Source organism: Bactrocera neohumeralis, unplaced genomic scaffold (assembly GCF_024586455.1).
Source record: "Bactrocera neohumeralis isolate Rockhampton unplaced genomic scaffold, APGP_CSIRO_Bneo_wtdbg2-racon-allhic-juicebox.fasta_v2 cluster11, whole genome shotgun sequence".
Taxonomy (NCBI): Eukaryota; Metazoa; Arthropoda; class Insecta; order Diptera; family Tephritidae; genus Bactrocera; species Bactrocera neohumeralis.
The window spans coordinates 22,221,652-22,239,912 of record NW_026089624.1 but is presented as its reverse complement, the minus strand read 5'-3'; positions in this window follow the sequence as shown (position 1 = coordinate 22,239,912).

Here is an 18,261-nt window from a genome sequence, read left to right as displayed (position 1 = left end):
TAAAATAAAATCTCTTCTAAAAATATTTTGCTTACTGATGAAGAATAAAAATCTACGAGATTACTTAAGTTTTATTATTTAACTTAGCTTTAGGCATAACTGAAATTAAAAATATAACTATTCCGTTAAATTGCTTTGTTGAAATCAGTTGTAAATGTTAAAGATTAAGTTGAACTAAAGAACAGTCTAATGATTTAAGTTTATTTTTTGTTTTATTAATATTTTTTTATTTTGCATATTTTGACGGGCGTGGCGAAGCCTCGCGCAACTATTGCCAGCTAGTATATATATAAAATAAAGCAGTCGCCACCGATCACTATATGAACGGTTCAGGTAAATCTGATACAGTCTAAAAACTTCGGTTGTAAGCGCAATATTCTGAAATTCGGTACACATACTTACTTTAGTAAGAGGAATCAGGGTACCAATTTCCAACTTCCTAGCTGTTAGACGTTAACGCGACGCTGTTTTTCGACAAAGGGATTTCACTGATCCGAACTTCCGAAATTCCAGCAATGCCAGTATGATCTCTGGCTGTTAATGGACGATTCTTAAGCCCCAATTTCTTTATTTTATTGACGTGTTGATCATCAATTGATGTTGATAGCCGTCCTGGACATGGTTCGTCGTCAACGCGTTCAAGACCGCCTTTGAATAATTTGTATCAATCGAAAATACTTGCTCGCGACAAACACTTATCATCGTAAGCCTTTTAAACATTCTGGATCTTTCGGCACCATAAATATGATTCCGCACACAAAATTTAATGAAACTTTTTTGTTGAACAATTTCACAAACGTAAAAATCGGCGCATGCACTTTATGTACTTCAGAAAGATAAGCGTATTCTAAACACTAATAATTATTTTGATGTGATATTTGACATACAGTGACATACAGTCATATTAACCCAGAAATAAAATATTTCGTCGAATGCATTTTCGCACGAAATATAAATTAAAAAGTCTTACTATTTTTTGTTCACAGTAAGCACCTAATAGAAAGATTTTCGAACTTCCAATTGACTTCAACATATACCACGTATATAATCAAAAATCGGGTGCCCTATATCTCATATAGCACAGAAACCTTAAAAACTCGAAGATATTTCCCTATCTTTAATCATGGCAAGTTGCAAGAGTATCAAATGTTCGGTTACACCTGAACTTAGTCCTTCTTTATTTGTTTAAGTTTATAACACGACGGCCCTTTTAGGTTCTCTTTATTTTTGCAAATTCGATAAAGTGATACAAAGGATGGTACTGTTACGGTATTGTTTTTGGCCAAGAATTGGTCCATTGATGCATTTTTTTAACAAACGAAAATCGCCAAACTCATAAAAACACGTCTAACCTTAGCGGTTGCTACAGACAATACATGCAGTGGATTTTATTTTCCAAAACCGCGAAAGTTTAATATTGAAGTTCTTGATATTTTTTTAACACACCTCGTATATCAAATTTTTACATAGAAATACTGAAAAAAATAGATGTTAAGGTTTCACTTAAAAAATTAAACCATTCATAAGGCAGGCACTAAATCTTTAGATAAGTTGGTCTTTCACATCCTCTTGCTGTGTACAATAATGTAAAGTTTGTTTTACAGACATCGTCAGGTTGATACATATACTTATGTAAGCATTCAAGTAACCAAGTAACAGTATCAAACGCTTAACGCCAAAAAATTCAATGGATCGGTCGGGTGTCCGATATGTGACGCAAAGACGAATTCACTTAACATTGAATAAAGCACTCATATTTGGGCATATGTTATTTCAAGTGGCTATGCATTTGTATTATTTTACGAAGCTTAATTTCTTCCTGAACGAAGTATATTAAATGAACCACGAAGTTAGTAGCGTCCAGAACGAAACTTCGGAGCCCCTATTAAATATATATGTATATAGTTATATAACTGTAGCAATTAGCTCCCTTACAAACTGAACGATTAAAATAAAGTTCCTGCATGAAAAACTTCCCTATACAAATCTTCACGAAATTTAACTCCAATGACGTAGATGATTTGATGATGTTGGCGATCGAGTTTTCACGGATCCGGATATTAGCGAATATTATACGTATGCGAAGGTTGATGTGCGAAAAAAACAGCGCTCAGAATTGTTGTCGATCGATGTATACATATGTACATATATGTATGTATGTATATGCGAAAATTGGTGTGGACGCGACGCAATGTGGAATCGAAAGTATGTATAAAAACGAATGAGTATCAGCGATGAGTGCGTGGCGAATTGCTTAGAACGAATTGTGTCTGCTTTCCCGTTGCCATCCTTTTTGTTGAGTGGGTTGGCGTACAGATGTGTTGAGTTGTGCTGTAGTGTCATGCTGTGGTGAATTGCACTGTAGCATTAGGATGCGCCAATTTTACCGGGTAGAGGGGGTGCATGCTTAAGTCATTTAAACATCCTGGGCCCCCTAGGCGAATATTTTGCCTAGTTTTGTATATATAATCTGAGACTTATTGTATTATTATAGCAAAAAGTTATCTGTTTGTATTAATTTGTTAGCGGTTATTTAAATTTCTTATTTCATCGGTATGGTATACCGGTTGTTTATTATTTGCCTTTTCTATGTTATCGGCTTATAAAGGATGGTAACTCCACACTTGGCTCAGATGTGGCCAAAATGGGTACTTCTTTGCCCTAGATTTAGGACTATGAAATTAGAGGGGTCTTGCGAGAGAACATTTTTCATAATTAATTAATGCTTTGTATATCTGATTCCCATTAATCACCAATGTGAGGAGCGCTTATGTAGATGCGATAAGAGCGACCTTTGCTTTTTTGTAAGTCCAGGTGCGTCACAGTATCGCATAGGGAACATAGTGATCCCTTAACGTTAATTTTGATTTGTCCTATCTTGTGTTATAGGTGTCGATTTTTCGACATTTTGGATTCAACTGTGTTTTAGTTTATGTTTTATTGCGTATGCATTAATTGGCGTTTAGTAGCCCGCCACCGCTCTATGATTAGTTCAGAATTGTTTTTTTTTCATTATTGGCGAAAGCCATCCTGCGGGGCCGAAAAATTGTATGTGTTTTTAATATACTTAGGAACTGTCAAAGGTAACTCTGATTTTGTTTTTTATACCAATTTGTGGAGTATTGGAAAATTGTGGCTCTAGCGGTAGTCGTACGACGTACCGGCCATTATTTGATCGAGTAGTTGTGGCTTTAGAGAAGTGCTCACAATACTGATCTTTTATAATTTTGTTTGTTATTGGAAGTTTCCTTAACTTTTGCAATTTCCTTAATTTTGAATTCAGGTATTTGTCCACAACTTGAGTTGGTATGGTGGAAACTGGTTCTGCAACTAGTTCACTTTGTATTTCGCTGTACAGCGTTTGAATTTTTTGCGTCTTTGAGCAACATGGTGTCTCTTGGCAATTTTTACAGTTTTGGATTTCGGGATTTGCTTTTGCAATTAAACCCGTGGTTTTTTTTGTATGCGCCCTTTTTTGGTGTGATATCCCTTATGTGCTATAATGAAGTATTATATGTTGCTTTTATGACAATATAAGCATTTAAATTTGCTTTTGCAGTTTGTAAATGTATGCGCATGTGACAGGCAATTTGTGCAAAGTCTTTTTGACCTGACAAAATTATTTCGTTCGTTAACTTTTAAGCTTTTAAACTTCTCGCAAGATATCAGTTTATGCCCTCTTTTACATAGTTCGCATGACGTTTGTATTCTTTGTTCGGATGTGAAGGTTTGTGTTTTGTAAAAGCTTTTGTTTAATTTGTTTTTGTTACTAACTTGGGGTCTATTTAAGCTTCTATTTTGGTCATGTTTAATGTTCTTCTTCTTCTTCTTCTTCTTCTTAATTGGCGTAGACACCGCTTACCCGATTATAGCCGAGTTAACAACAGCGCGCCAGTCGTTTTTTTTTTCGCTACGTGGCGCCAATTGGATTTTCCAAGCGAAGCCAGGTCCTTCTCCACTTGGTCCTTCCAACGGAGTGGAGGTCTTCCTCTTCCTCTGCTTCCCCCGGTGGGTATTGCGTCGAATACTTTCAGAGCTGGAGTGTTTTCGTCCATCCGGAAAACACAACCTAGCCAGCGTAGCCGCTGTCTTTTAATTCGCTGAACTATGTTAATCACGTCATATATCTCATACAGCCAACGCGCAAAGGACCATAAATTTTTCGCAGAACTTTTCTCTCGAAAACTCGCAACGTCGACTCTTCGGTTGCTGTCATCGTCCAAGCCTCTGCACCATATAGCAGGATGGGAATTATGAGCGACTTATAGAATTTAGCTTTTGCTCGACGAGAGAGGACTTTACTTTTCAATTGCCTACCTAGTCCGAAATAGAACCTGTTAGCAAGAGTTATCCTGCGTTGGATTTCCAGGCTGACATTGTTGGTGGTGTTAATACTGGTTCCTAAATAGACGAAATTATCTACAACTTAAAAGTTATGACTGTCAACAGTGACGTAAGAGCAAAGTCGCGAGTGCGACGACTGTTTGTTTCATGACAGGAGATATTTCGTCTTGCCCTCGTTCACTGCCAGACCCATTTTCTGTGCTTCCTTGTCCAGCCTGAAGAAAGCAGAACTAACGCGGGTGTTGAGGCCGATGATATCAATATCGTATGCCGATGAGCAGCAGCTGTACACTCTTATAGAAGATGGTACCTTCTCTATTTAGTTCTGCAGCTCGAAATATTTTCTCCAGAAGCAGGTTGAAGAAGTCGCACGATAGGGAGTCGCCTTACCTGAAACCTCGTTTGGTATCGAACGGCTCGGAGAGGTCCTTCCCGATCCTGACGGAGCTTTCGGTTTTACTCAACGTCAGTTTACACCGCCGTATTAGTTTTGCGGGGATACCAAATTCAGACATCGCGGCATAAAGGCAGCACTTTTTCGTGCTGTCGAAAGAAGCTTTGAAATCAACGAAGAAGTGGTGTGTGTCGATTCTTCTTTCACGGGTCTTTTCCAAGATTTGGCGCATGGTGAATATCTGGTCGGTTGTTGATTTGCCAGGTCTAAAGTCACACTGATAAGGTCCAATCAGTTTTTTAACACAATACACTCGATAGAGCCTTATACGCGATGTTTAGGAGGCTTATCCCACGGTAGTTGGCGCAGATTGTGGGGTATCCCTTTTTGGGAATAGGGCAGAGCACACTTAAATTCCAATCGTTGGGCATGCTTTCGTCCGTCCATATTTTACAAAGACGCTGATGCATGCTCCTTATCGGTTCTTCGCCGCCGTATTTGAATAGCTCGGCCGACAATCCATCGGTCCCCGCCGCTTTGTTGTTCTTCAGGCGGGTAATTGCTATTCGAACTTCTTCATGGTCGGGCAATGGAACGTCTGCTCCATTGTCATCGATTGGGGAATCGGGTTCTCCTTCTCCTGATGTTGTGCGTTCACTGCCATTCAGAAGGCTGGAGAAGTGTTCCCTCCTTAATTTAAGTATGCTCTGGGCATCGGTCACTAGATCACCTTTGGGGGTTCTACAAGAGTATGCTCCGGTCTTGAAACCTTCTGTTTGTCGCCGCATCTTTTCGTAGAATTTTCGAGCATTATACGCTCTTCATACTCACGCATTTCGGTATCTTTCTTTTCTGTCTGCAAATCCGTCACGCTTCCATCTTCAACTCTCGGTATCTATCCCATCCCGCACGTCTTGTCGTCGATCGTAACGTTACGTGATAGGCAGTCTGTTTTCTCTCCGCTGCGCCACGGCACTCCTCGTCTTACCAGCTGTTCTTTTGCGAAAACCAATGGTTTCGGTTTCAGCTGTACGTAAGGAGTTTGAAATGCCGTCCCACAGGTCCCTTATACCGTGTTGTTGGCGAGTACAGGAGAGAGCAGGAGTGCAAGCCGAGCAGAAAATCGTTCGGCTGTCTGTTTTGATTGCAGCTTCTTGATGTCGAACCTTTCTCGTGTTTGTTGACATGCGTTTTTTGCTTCACAGAGGAGGGTGCGAATCTGGGCTGCAACAAGGTAGCGGTCCGAGTCGATGTTAGAACCTCGGAGTGCACGCACATCTAAAACACTGGAGACGTGTCTTCCGTCTATCACAACATGATCCATCTCGTTGATGGTTTTTCGATCCAGGAACAGCCAGGTAGCTTGATGAATCTTCTTATGCTGGAATCTAGTACTACAAATAACCATATTTCGGGCCCCGGCGAACTCGATTAGCCGTGCTCATAGAAGGCACCTTTGGTCACATCGTTCTTCTCTTCCGTCGGGGCGTGGGCGCAAATCAGCCATATGTTGAAGAACTCCACTTTGATGCGAATTGTGGCTAGACGTTCATCCAGCGGAGTGAATGATACTACTCGGTGACGGAGTCTCTCTCCCACCACGAATCCAACACCAAACTTGCGCTCCTTCACATGGCCACTGTAGTGAATGCCACAAGGACCTACTCGTCTCTGTCCTTGTCCCGTCCATCGCATTTCTTGGACGGCGGTGATGTCAGCCTTTATTTTTGCGAGGACATCAACCAGCTGGGCAGCGGCACCTTCCCAATTAAGGGTCCGGACATTCCAAGTGCATGGCCTCAAATCGTAGTCCTTATTTCGTTTGCCATGGTCGTCATCAAAAGGGGGTCTCTCATCCAGGTCTACTTTTCATTGGTATTGTTTTTTACGTAGCTGGTCCCAAACCCAACGCACAACCCTATGTAGGGGATGTTTCGCCTTCTCACAGTAGCTCGCCTTCGAACGGATATTCTTAGGCTACCCAAAGGATACTTTGGTCAAAGACCGGAAGTAGTGAGCTGCTTGAGCCATGTGTAAAAGAATCGTTTCTGGCAACTCCCAAGTGAATGGCGATCAGAGAACTTTCCTCACTTGCGTGAACTTCTACACATGACTCCATCCTTCTTTGTTTTGATTACTTTTCTTCTAACCTTTCCGCAATTTCATATTGGATGGTGAGAAAATCTTTCATTTGTTGCCACGTTGGGCACTTTTTTCGTGATGAGAGCGATTGCTCCCATAGAAGTAACGACTTTTCTGGTAATGCAGCGTTGCAAATGTTTACCAGAATTGGGTCCCAGCTGTCTGTGGGAATATTTTGTGTCGACAGAATCGACAAACAATTAGAAACAGTGGATTGTAGTGTTACAAATTCTTCACTTGTTTCTTTCTTGACCAATGTTCTTTCGTTTTCATATCTAGCTATTAGAGCTTCCCAAGCCAAATTGAAATTGTCGTCATTTAATGCGAACTGTTTTACTATGACGCCTGCTTGACCTTTTGTCTTGTATCGGAGGTGATACAATTTTTGTGCTATTGATAGTTCTGGATGGTTGATGTAAACGGCTGTAAACATGTCCCGGAAGGACGGTCATTCTTCATAGCCTCCATAGAATGTTTCTGTGTCACATGCCGGAACCTCGAGGTGGGTGCCTGAACTTGCCTCTTGACTGTCTGTTTGTGGCAGCACTACTCTACTGTGGGGAGTAGGTGCAATTGCTTTAATGAGCTTTAGTTGATCGGAGATAGCTTCTGTTTCTTCGAACTGGTCTAAGCAGTTTTCGTAAATATCGTAAGCCGATGATTTAAAATTATGTGGCAAGTCTGAATCGTCAGATTCTAGTATGGCGTCATGAGCCGCTTGGAGGCGAGTCCAAAAATTTTTGAGATTTTGGCCTTTTACTTCTAATAACGATTCAGAGCTTTCGTGAATCGGTGAAGAGGCAAATCTAGTGCAGTATCTTGTTAAACTGTCACTTTCTGATATGAATTTAACAACCTGTTTTGAGCGTGTAGCTGCAGCATGTGTATTTTGATTTGTGTCATTATGAACCATTTTTGCAAAATAATATATTTATTTATATTTTAGTTTAAAAATATATTTGAATTAATTACTATTAAAAGCCGCGTTTTTTATTCATAAAAATATTTGATGTCCGAATGATTTTTTATTTAGGTACACCCTAATACTTGGACTTATATATATGTTTGTATATGCGTATGAAGTTGCTTATGTTTTGTGCAATTGAGAGCTCGTCGAAGAGATCAATATGCTTTGTACATAAGTATGCACGAATTGTTTGTTATGCTTTGTTCGTAAGCAATTGAGAGCTCGTTAGAGAGATCAATTACCACCAACACCACCATTGACAGCGTGAGGTTTAAGAAGTTCATTCCTAATTTTGTCTTGTGGCATATTAGAAATGATGTTTCTTCGAAAATCGTTTGTTTACAACGGATAAAACGACATCTGAGTGGTGATTTTAATGAATGAATTCCTTTTGGTTGAAATGCTCTGCGTTGGCCGTAGAAAAGTTAAGACTATACTTCTCAGGATCATTCATTTCTTCAAAGAAATTAATGACCTTTAGAAATATGCATATTTGCATTATTTCGTTGTCATTTCCATATTCGTATATAATATTAGAATTCTAATATTATTAGAATTTCTATGGCATAAGTAAAGTAATGGCCGCCGATTGTCACCCCTTGCCGCTGTAGCAGCTTCGCCTACAAACATGTGTAAATATGTATGTATGTATACGTATGATCGTGAATACATATCGACGCAGATTTTTGGGAGAAGCACCAGAAAGTTGTGCAATTTATGATTTTTAGCTTTTTCATGCTCGGGGAGATAATAAATTATAATAAATTTATAAAACGTAAATTTAAGTTTTCTAGTTTTCTTTCATGAAAAATAATATGCATTCTTGGAATATCACTAAGAAGTATAACTTCATCCGCGCGTAGGGACTCCACACACCTTTTTTTTTGATAATTTGATGTGTTTTGAGAACACAATGATAGTATTTTTTTTTTTTTTGATAAATTTTAATAGCCTTTGAAACGGATTTTAATCACAGGTATAATATTAATTTCGATTTGTTTTCAAAAAAGGGTTTTTGGAGATAACGCGGCTCTATATATGTATGTGTCTGCGGGTATTCGGGCCGTTGATGCTAATTCCTTCTCCTCCGCTTCCAGTTGGTTGTTCCCCTGGTTGCAGTATGTATGTTGTTGCTGCTTTTTTTGTTTATTCTAGTTTAATTTAACTTCGCGCCCGTTTCTTTGTTTTTATTTATGTCTTGTTTTAGTGTTTCGCGCGCGATTTTCTGTATGTTGCTTTCTGTTTCTTTTTTTTTTTTGTTTGTTTTTGTTTCTTATGTACGGTAATTTTGTTCTTGCTGTTTGGGCCACTGTACTTTTTTTGTTTTAATCCTAGCACACTGCGCTCTTTTGGCTTGATTGCTTTTTTGTTTGTTTTATTTTTTGCTTTTCACTTGCACGTACTTAGTTTTGTATTGTATGTATTTATCTTGTATTTTGGAAATTCACCGCACATGATTTCTTTTTTGTAAAACTCAAATAAAATGCATTACTTTATTGGTTCCAAATTATAGTTTTAAAGTGGCAATCTTTTTTTTTTGTTGCCGGAATTTTGTGACCATAATTTATGATACACATTTATATATATGTTCTTTTCATAGCACTTTTTCACTGTTTATAAATATAGGTAAATTGTTTCCGTTTCGGTTTTGTGTTATAATTTATTTTTTTTTTTTTTTATTAAATATCCGAGGTTAATACACATTTTATTGTTTTCTTTTGGTAACAATTTTATTTATAACAATAAATTGATATTTACACAGTTACCAAATATTTTAAAAAGCTAATTAACTGAATATCGGCAAGACTCCAATGACGTAGATGATTTGATGATGTTGGCGATCGAGTTTTCACGGATCCGGATATTAGCGAATATTATACGTATGCGAAGGTTGATGTGCGAAAAAAACAGCGCTCAGAATTGTTGTCGATCGATGTATACATATGTACATATATGTATGTATGTATATGCGAAAATTGGTGTGGACGCGACGCAATGTGGAATCGAAAGTATGTATAAAAACGAATGAGTATCAGCGATGAGTGCGTGGCGAATTGCTTAGAACGAATTGTGTCTGCTTTCCCGTTGCCATCCTTTTTGTTGAGTGGGTTGGCGTACAGATGTGTTGAGTTGTGCTGTAGTGTCATGCTGTGGTGAATTGCACTGTAGCATTAGGATGCGCCAATTTTACCGGGTAGAGGGGGTGCATGCTTAAGTCATTTAAACATCCTGGGCCCCCTAGGCGAATATTTTGCCTAGTTTTGTATATATAATCTGAGACTTATTGTATTATTATAGCAAAAAGTTATTTGTTTGTATTAATTTGTTAGCGGTTATTTAAATTTCTTATTTCATCGGTATGGTATACCGGTTGTTTATTATTTGCCTTTTCTATGTTATCGGCTTATAAAGGATGGTAACTCCACACTTGGCTCAGATGTGGCCAAAATGGGTACTTCTTTGCCCTAGATTTAGGACTATGAAATTAGAGGGGTCTTGCGAGAGAACATTTTTCATAATTAATTAATGCTTTGTATATCTGATTCCCATTAATCACCAATGTGAGGAGCGCTTATGTAGATGCGATAAGAGCGACCTCTGCGTTTTGTAAGTCCAGGTGCGTCACAGTATCGCATAGGGAACATAGTGATCCCTTAACGTTAATTTTGATTTGTCCTATCTTGTGTTATAGGTGTCGATTTTTCGACATTTTGGATTCAACTGTGTTTTAGTTTATGTTTTATTGCGTATGCATTAATTGGCGTTTAGTAGCCCGCCACCGCTCTATGATTAGTTCAGAATTGTTTTTTTTTCATTATTGGCGAAAGCCATCCTGCGGGGCCGAAAAATTGTATGTGTTTTTAATATACTTAGGAACTGTCAAAGGTAACTCTGATTTTGTTTTTTATACCAATTTGTGGAGTATTGGAAAATTGTGGCTCTATTGGTTGTCGTACGACATACCGGCCATTATTTGATCGAGTAGTTGTGGCTTTAGAGAAGTGCTCACAATACTGATCTTTTATAATTTTGTTTGTTATTGGAAGTTTCCTTAACTTTTGCAATTTCCTTAATTTTGAATTCAGGTATTTGTCCACAACTTGAGTTGGTATGGCGGAAACTGGTTCTGCAACTAGTTCACTTTGTATTTCGCTGTACAGCGTTTGAATTTTTTGCGTCTTTGAGCAACATGGTGTCTCTTGGCAATTTTTACAGTTTTGGATTTCGGGATTTGCTTTTGCAATTAAACCCGTGGTTTTTTTTGTATGCGCCCTTTTTTGGTGTGATATCCTTATGTGCTATAATGAAGTATTATATGTTGCTTTTATGACAATATAAGCATTTAAATTTGCTTTTGCAGTTTGTAAATGTATGCGCATGTGACAGGCAATTTGTGCAAAGTCTTTTTGACCTGACAAAATTATTTCGTTCGTTAACTTTTAAGCTTTTAAACTTCTCGCAAGATATCAGTTTATGCCCTCTTTTACATAGTTCGCATGACGTTTGTATTCTTTGTTCGGATGTGAAGGTTTGGGTTTTGTAAAAGCTTTTGTTTAATTTGTTTTTGTTACTAACTTGGGGTCTATTTAAGCTTCTATTTTGGTCATGTTTAATGTTCTTCTTCTTCTTCTTCTTAATTGGCGTAGACACCGCTTACCCGATTATAGCCGAGTTAACAACAGCGCGCCAGTCGTTTCTTTTTTTCGCTACGTGGCGCCAATTGGATTTTCCAAGCGAAGCCAGGTCCTTCTCCACTTGGTCCTTCCAACGGAGTGGAGGTCTTCCTCTTCCTCTGCTTCCCCCGGTGGTATTGCGTCGAATACTTTCAGAGCTGGAGTGTTTTCGTCCATCCGGAAAACACAACCTAGCCAGCGTAGCCGCTGTCTTTTAATTCGCTGAACTATGTTAATCACGTCATATATCTCATACAGCCAACGCGCAAAGGACCATAAATTTTTCGCAGAACTTTTCTCTCGAAAACTCGCAACGTCGACTCATCGGTTGCTGTCATCGTCCAAGCCTCTGCACCATATAGCAGGACGGGAATTATGAGCGACTTATAGAATTTAGCTTTTGCTCGACGAGAGAGGACTTTACTTTTCAATTGCCTACCTAGTCCGAAATAGAACCTGTTAGCAAGAGTTATCCTGCGTTGGATTTCCAGGCTGACATTGTTGGTGGTGTTAATACTGGTTCCTAAATAGACGAAATTATCTACAACTTAAAAGTTATGACTGTCAACAGTGACGTAAGAGCAAAGTCGCGAGTGCGACGACTGTTTGTTTCATGACAGGAGATATTTCGTCTTGCCCTCGTTCACTGCCAGACCCATTTTCTGTGCTTCCTTGTCCAGCCTGAAGAAAGCAGAACTAACGCGGGTGTTGAGGCCGATGATATCAATATCATCGGCATACGACAGCAGCTGTACACTCTTATAGAAGATGGTACCTTCTCTATTTAGTTCTGCAGCTCGAAATATTTTCTCCAGAAGCAGGTTGAAGAAGTCGCACGATAGGGAGTCGCCTTACCTGAAACCTCGTTTGGTATCGAACGGCTCGGAGAGGTCCTTCCCGATCCTGACGGAGCTTTCGGTTTTACTCAACGTCAGTTTACACCGCCGTATTAGTTTTGCGGGGATACCAAATTCAGACATCGCGGCATAAAGGCAGCACTTTTTCGTGCTGTCGAAAGAAGCTTTGAAATCAACGAAGAAGTGGTGTGTGTCGATTCTTCTTTCACGGGTCTTTTCCAAGATTTGGCGCATGGTGAATATCTGGTCGGTTGTTGATTTGCCAGGTCTAAAGTCACACTGATAAGGTCCAATCAGTTTGTTGACGGTGGGCTTTAATCTTTCTGAGGAGGCTGATCCCACGGTAGTTGGCGCAGATTATGGAATCTCGCTTTTTGTGGATTGGGCTGAGACATCTTTAATTCCATATTTTACAAAGACGCTGATGCATGCTCCTTATCGGTTCTTCGCCGCCGTATTTGAATAGCTCGGCCGACAATCCATCGGTCCCCGCCGCTTTGTTGTTCTTCAGGCGGGTAATTGCTATTCGAACTTCTTCATGGTCGGGCAATGGAACGTCTGCTCCATTGTCATCGATTGGGGAATCGGGTTCTCCTTCTCCTGATGTTGTGCGTTCACTGCCATTCAGAAGGCTGGAGAAGTGTTCCCTCCTTAATTTAAGTATGCTCTGGGCATCGGTCACTAGATCACCTTTGGGGGTTCTACAAGAGTATGCTCCGGTCTTGAAACCTTCTGTTTGTCGCCGCATCTTTTCGTAGAATTTTCGAGCATTATGTCGAAGCTCTTCGTTTTTTACTCACGCATTTCGGTATCTTTCTTTTCTGTCTGCAAATCCGTCACGCTTCCATCTTCAACTCCTGGTATCTATCCCATCCCGCACGTCTTGTCGTCGATCGTAACGTTACGTGATAGGCAGTCTGTTTTCTCTCCGCTGCGCCACGGCACTCCTCGTCTTACCAGCTGTTCTTTTGCGAAAACCAATGGTTTCGGTTTCAGCTGTACGTAAGGAGTTTGAAATGCCGTCCCACAGGTCCCTTATACCGTGTTGTTGGCGAGTACAGGAGAGAGCAGGAGTGCAAGCCGAGCAGAAAATCGTTCGGCTGTCTGTTTTGATTGCAGCTTCTTGATGTCGAACCTTTCTCGTGTTTGTTGACATGCGTGTTTGGCTTCGCAGAGGAGGGTGCGAATCTGGGCTGCAACAAGGTAGCGGTCCGAGTCGATGTTAGAACCCCGGAGTGCACGCACATCTAAAACACTGGAGACGTGTCTTCCGTCTATCACAACATGATCCATCTCGTTGATGGTTTTTCGATCCAGGAACAGCCAGGTAGCTTGATGAATCTTCTTATGCTGGAATCTAGTACTACAAATAACCATATTTCGGGCCCCGGCGAACTCGATTAGCCGTGCTCATAGAAGGCACCTTTGGTCACATCGTTCTTCTCTTCCGTCGGGGCGTGGGCGCAAATCAGCCATATGTTGAAGAACTCCACTTTGATGCGAATTGTGGCTAGACGTTCATCCAGCGGAGTGAATGATACTACTCGGTGACGGAGTCTCTCTCCCACCACGAATCCAACACCAAACTTGCGCTCCTTCACATGGCCACTGTAGTGAATGCCACAAGGACCTACTCGTCTCTGTCCTTGTCCCGTCCATCGCATTTCTTGGACGGCGGTGATGTCAGCCTTTATTTTTGCGAGGACATCAACCAGCTGGGCAGCGGCACCTTCCCAACCGGACATTCCAAGTGCATGGCCTCAAATCGTAGTCCTTATTTCGTTTGCCATGGTCGTCATCAAAAGGGGGTCTCTCATCCAGGTCTACTTTTCATTGGTATTGTTTTTTACGTGGCGGGTCCCAAACCCAACGCACAACCCTATGTAGGGGATGTTTCGCCTTCTCACAGTAGCTCGCCTTCGAACGGATATTCTTAGGCTACCCAAAGGATACTTTGGTCAAAGACCGGAAGTAGTGAGCTGCTTGAGCCACGTTGGGCACTTTTTTCGTGATGAGAGCGATTGCTCCCATAGAAGTAACGACTTTTCTGGTAATGCAGCGTTGCAAATGTTTACCAGAATTGGGTCCCAGCTGTCTGTGGGAATATTTTGTGTCGACAGAATCGACAAACAATTAGAAACAGTGGATTGTAGTGTTACAAATTCTTCACTTGTTTCTTTCTTGACCAATGTTCTTTCGTTTTCATATCTAGCTATTAGAGCTTCCCAAGCCAAATTGAAATTGTCGTCATTTAATGCGAACTGTTTTACTATGACGCCTGCTTGACCTTTTGTCTTGTATCGGAGGTGATACAATTTTTGTGCTATTGATAGTTCTGGATGGTTGATGTAAACGGCTGTAAACATGTCCCGGAAGGACGGTCATTCTTCATAGCCTCCATAGAATGTTTCTGTGTCACATGCCGGAACCTCGAGGTGGGTGCCTGAACTTGCCTCTTGACTGTCTGTTTGTGGCAGCACTACTCTACTGTGGGGAGTAGGTGCAATTGCTTTAATGAGCTTTAGTTGATCGGAGATCATAGCTTCTGTTTCTTCGAACTGGTCTAAGCAGTTTTCGTAAATATCGTAAGCCGATGATTTAAAATTATGTGGCAAGTCTGAATCGTCAGATTCTAGTATGGCGTCATGAGCCGCTTGGAGGCGAGTCCAAAAATTTTTGAGATTTTGGCCTTTTACTTCTAATAACGATTCAGAGCTTTCGTGAATCGGTGAAGAGGCAAATCTAGTGCAGTATCTTGTTAAACTGTCACTTTCTGATATGAATTTAACAACCTGTTTTGAGCGTGTAGCTGCAGCATGTGTATTTTGATTTGTGTCATTATGAACCATTTTTGCAAAATAATATATTTATTTATATTTTAGTTTAAAAATATATTTGAATTAATTACTATTAAAAGCCGCGTTTTTTATTCATAAAAATATTTGATGTCCGAATGATTTTTTATTTAGGTACACCCTAATACTTGGACTTATATATATATTTGTATATGCGTATGAAGTTGCTTATGTTTTGTGCAATTGAGAGCTCGTCGAAGAGATCAATATGCTTTGTACATAAGTATGCACGAATTGTTTGTTATGCTTTGTTCGTAAGCAATTGAGAGCTCGTTAGAGAGATCAATTACCACCAACACCACCATTGACAGCGTGAGGTTTAAGAAGCTAACGTGCGAAAATTAGTTTTCTGGGAAACAGCTGTTAAAAATAAACAACTCGTTAATCAACTAAAAAGTGAAAATTGATTTTTTGACACCTAAGCCCCCTTTCCGTAGACCAGGTCACTTATAATGACCTGCGATCTGTTTGATTGGTTGAAAATTGTCAATTTGGCATTTAAAAAAACGACCATTTTTACCTAAAAAAACGATTTTTTGTTTTTAAAATTACGCCATTTTGTTAATTTTTGATATTTTTCAAAGATTGTAGGCCATTGTATATGAAATATCTTTAAGTTTAATAAACTTTTCAAATCTTTTTGTTTATGCTTCTCATTCGGCCGGAATCATGTCAACAGTTGGGGTACTGTTTTTTGGTATATCCGAAGACAGCCCATAACTCCGTTATTTTTCATCATTTTTGTAAAAAAAAACTTTAAATATAGCTAAAATCGCGTACTTTCTCTTCACGATAACCGTCTAATTTTTCATGCGTCACACTGGTATAGATCCTTAAGACTACAATTATCTTGAACTACTACTTCCAATGTTCTTACATCTACTACATATATGTACTACTGCCACTACTACATCTATTAATACTACTACTACTCTATTACCACATATGTGCCTCTGAAGTAACTACCAGTTTCCATGTCCATTCAGCAAATTTTGATTGAAGAAAAAACAAAGTATCTATGGCTAGTTTTTTTTTTTCAAATGTCGTGGGCAAACCAAAACTTAATCACGGTAGTATTCAGTTTAGGTAGATTTCTAATACAAATCTGATTGCAGAATTCTTTAATTATACACCCTTAAGGTGTTGCCAGAGACATAAAAAAATACAATTTAAAAAAAATTCTTTTTGCCAATAAATTATTTTACTTTATAAAAGTAAAAATATAGCATCATTAAATAAGGTTTCGTCTTAACTTAACAGAAATTTGAAAAAAAAAATTATAATTTTAAATAAAACTCATCCAACAAAAAACAGTTTGACTAACAGATTATATAGTGGCTAATCGCACCTCTTTTTTTATTAGTAAAAAGGCGGCCTCAGGATTTTTTTTCAGAGAAAACCACATTTATTTGTTTATAAAAAATCTAAAATAACAAAGAAATGAATCCTTGGATAGTTTTTCCCGTTTTGAGAAACCTGTACAAGTTTCATTGAAATCTACCGAGCAGTATTCGAACTACCGTGGTCACGAGTTCACAAAAAATTAAGTTTTAAGTATGTATTTGCAAAAATTTAAATTCAAACAGATTCATTGAAAATCAGAATTGGTTTGTAATTCTGACGGCTAAGCAATTCTGTATTGGATTCCACAACACCCCTGACTGTAAACTTAGTGGAAAATTTAACAAATTTGTGTTTTTCATATGGTAATCATATGAGAAATATGGTCACATGAGAAAAATCTCCCTAATACGAAAATTTTCGCTTATCGTAGATGTAATTTTTTCATGTGTATCCATGAAATTTCTTCAAAAAATACATGGGAAATGGTTTACAAAAAAGGGATAATAAGAAAGTGCATGTATTTTGCATGAAGTTACATGATTCTCCAACAGCAAGGGCCACGATCGAAAATTTTCTAGTAGATACCCAGTATGTAAGCATGTATACCATTACATCTTCTTTCTGTAGCGGAGAATTCAAATTGTGTCAGCACTGAAAATTGTTATGCGCCTAATTTATGCAGCCAATATTTAGCAGGTCTGATTAGATCAAAGAAGTACTATATGTATGTATATAATTAAAAATAAAAGCATACTTTAAAACTAAAAAAGTCGCGTAATTGGCTTTTTATATTTGCAAAGTTTTTTCTATGCCATTAAATCAAAATAAAAACTTGTGACATATTGCCGAAGTTCACAATAGCATAATCAAAATTCGAACATAAGGTTTCAGTAAAACGAAATTTATGATACGAATTTTTCGTTCGCGTGAAAATAAATACACGGGACTGTATTATTTACACCTAAATGTTACGCTCGAACTTCACCTTTCCATTCATATACATATGTACGGTCTACTAGTTTTTCTTATTAGTAAAGTAATCTGATAATATACATACGTGTTCCTTAGTATTTTCAATAAGTTTTAATGACCAGCCAATTAAGCTATTAGTTAATTTTTTATGGAAGACTTAGCCCACATAATTATGTTAGCTTGTCATAAGCTATCATAGCTTGTATATTGAAGTAGAAGCATTGCAGGTTCACCGCTTTTTTTCATACACAATAGTTATGATTTTTTCAAAAAAAGTAGTTGGCAATAACGATAAAGTTCATTTTGACAATGAAAATATAAACAAACCAAAATTACAAAAGTTTGTGTTTTCTTTAAGTATTTACAAATATGAACATTTGTTATTATTTTTATATCCTGAACAGGGTATTTTAAGTTTGTTACGAAGTTTGTAACACCCAGAAGGAAGGGTCGGAGACCCTATAAAGTATGTATATAAATGATCAGTATGTCGAGCTGAGTCGATTTAGCCATGTCCGCCTGTCTGTCCGTCTGTCTGTATATAAGTTAAAAAACGTTTAGTTATTTTTACTAAAAAAATGTTTTCTGGGAGCTATGCTGCTTTATTGAATTCCACTTAAGAACTAAAATTTATTATACTTAACTCTAGACCTATGTTTGCCGCTGCAACGGGTACGGAGTTTGCTGACACTGCGCTTCCCACAGGTTGGCA